At 46.7% G+C, this 2,139-nt stretch overlaps 1 pseudogene; it reads right to left on the reverse strand.

Annotated features, from left to right (window-relative positions):
* Positions 1–413: 413 nt before the first annotated feature.
* LOC101822459 lies at positions 414–1,896 on the reverse strand (annotated as a pseudogene).
* Between the last annotated feature and the right edge of the window lie 243 nt (positions 1,897–2,139).

The raw sequence follows: 2,139 nt of genomic DNA on the forward strand, positions 1-2,139 counted from the left end.
CCCGCGGCGCCGGCGATGTTGAAGAGTTCCCGGGTTTCGGCACCAGATGTCCCGCGCTACCATCTCGCCAGCAAGAACGACGCAGAACACTCGGATCCTTCTGCAGTAAAGCTTTAATGCATCTTGAGAGATAGATGATCAGCTTCTTAGAGGGAGACCCCAAGCTAAGAAACCCAGCCCCTTATATAAGCCTAGGAGCTCCGAGTGAGACGTGTAGAGCCGGGATTGGTGGTTTGCACATCACCCCAGATGACGCCACGGGAGAGGCACAGCTTAAACGGTTAACTCCAACTGACAGCAGATGTCAGCGCCATCTTCTAACGGTTAACTCCAACTGACAGCAGATGTCAGCGCCATCTTCTAACGGCAATAGCGATAGCGAGGGCGGCTCCTCACAAATACACAGATGAATAGAAAATATAAAATCTGAGATTGGGGAGAAGTGGGGAACTTGGGGAGAGGCCAGAGCCGTAGGATTCTTTGAATCCTTTGGCTTCTGGCTTCTCCTCCTTGGTCTTCTTCAGTGACTTCTTTTTTCTCTTCTGGATCTTTGTCTTTTTCATCCTCTGTTTTGACTCTTTTGGCTTTTTTGAAGTTAGAAGAGTTCTTGCGACCACCTTCTCCCTCCTCATCCGATTCGGAGAATTCTTCCTCACAGACAATTCGTTTGTCAGAAGAGCAGATGGAGATGCGTTTGTCAGGGTCTTCTTCGTCCTCATCACCACTCTCCTCTGGGATGGCATCCTCAGGTATTGCCTGCATTTGGACACCAGACGCATGGGGCAGCATTCTCAAGTTCTCAAAGAGCCTCTGCTTGATTTTCTCCAGGTATTCGTTAGTGTTCTGGTTGGTCATATTGAAAGGGCTGATGTGAAGCTTGAAGTCCGGTCCAAAGTATGCAAAGTAGTCATTGTATGGTAGCTTGTTAGGGATCTCTGTGTCCAGGGCCGCAGCTGTTTCATAAGTCCAGCACCGAGCAACAATACAGATTGTATATCCACCTCTTCCCAGCATTAGCATAGGCAAGTTGAAACTCTTGACAAACTCCACACACTTGGCATGCCCTTTGATGGTCAGATTGAAACAACCTAACCGGTCTCCAGATAGGGAATCTGAGCCATACTGTAAGACTACTGCACTAGGCTGGAACATCTCCATTACTTTGGACATGACTGGCTTGAAAATGGCTTCACAGGACTCGTCATCAATCCCATCTCAGAGAGGGTAGTTAACAGCATAGTACTTGCATTTGCCAGCCCCAATATCCCGTAGGTCCCCAGTTCCTGGGAAGTAATCTCCATATTTATGAAAGGACACAGTCATGGCCCGGTCTGTGGTATAGAAAGCCTCTTCCACACCATCGCCATGGTGAATATCAATGTCAACATACAGCACCCTCTGGTGATACTTTAGCAGTTCCAGGATGGCCAAGACGATATCACTGACGTAACAGAAACCGGATGCTTCGGATTTCTTTGCGTGATGTAGACCCCAGCCCAGTTCACAGCGATGCCTGTCTGCTGCTTTAAGTTTCACAGCACTTGCCACAGAGCCACCAGTAGACAGCTGACAGAACTCAAACAAGCCATCAAATACCGGACAGTCCTCACCAACGTTGAATCTCTGCATCTGCTTGCTGTACTCAGACATGTTATCTGGGCGAATGGAACACAAGAATTTAATGTCATCACTGTGGTACTTGGTCATCTCCTCAGCATTGGCTTTGTGAGGATGATAGATTCCCATTTTTCGGTAGAGACCATAGTTGAGCAGCAAATTGTGAGTCATGCGGATTCAGTGAGGCTTCATTGGGTGGCCTTGTCCATAATAGTAATTTCCAACATCACCGTCGTAGTAGTAACAGACTTTCCTCTTGGTGCCCTGAGTCTGTGCCATCTTGCTTACCACCTGGCCCTCCCGTCAGTCTGATTTGCATTTTTCTAATGGTTAAAGATGTTGAACATTTCCTTAAGTGTCTTTTGGCCATTTGAGATTCTTCTGTTGAGATTTCTCTTTTTAGATCTGTACCCCATTTTTTATTGGATTATTTAGTATTTTGATGTCTAGTTTCTTGATTTCTTTATATATTTTGGAGATAAGTCCTCTGTCTGATGTGGGGTTGGTGAAGATCTCTTCCCA

Source organism: Mesocricetus auratus, unplaced genomic scaffold (assembly GCF_017639785.1).
Source record: "Mesocricetus auratus isolate SY011 unplaced genomic scaffold, BCM_Maur_2.0 Super-Scaffold_100011, whole genome shotgun sequence".
In the NCBI taxonomy this organism is placed as follows: domain Eukaryota; kingdom Metazoa; phylum Chordata; class Mammalia; order Rodentia; family Cricetidae; genus Mesocricetus; species Mesocricetus auratus.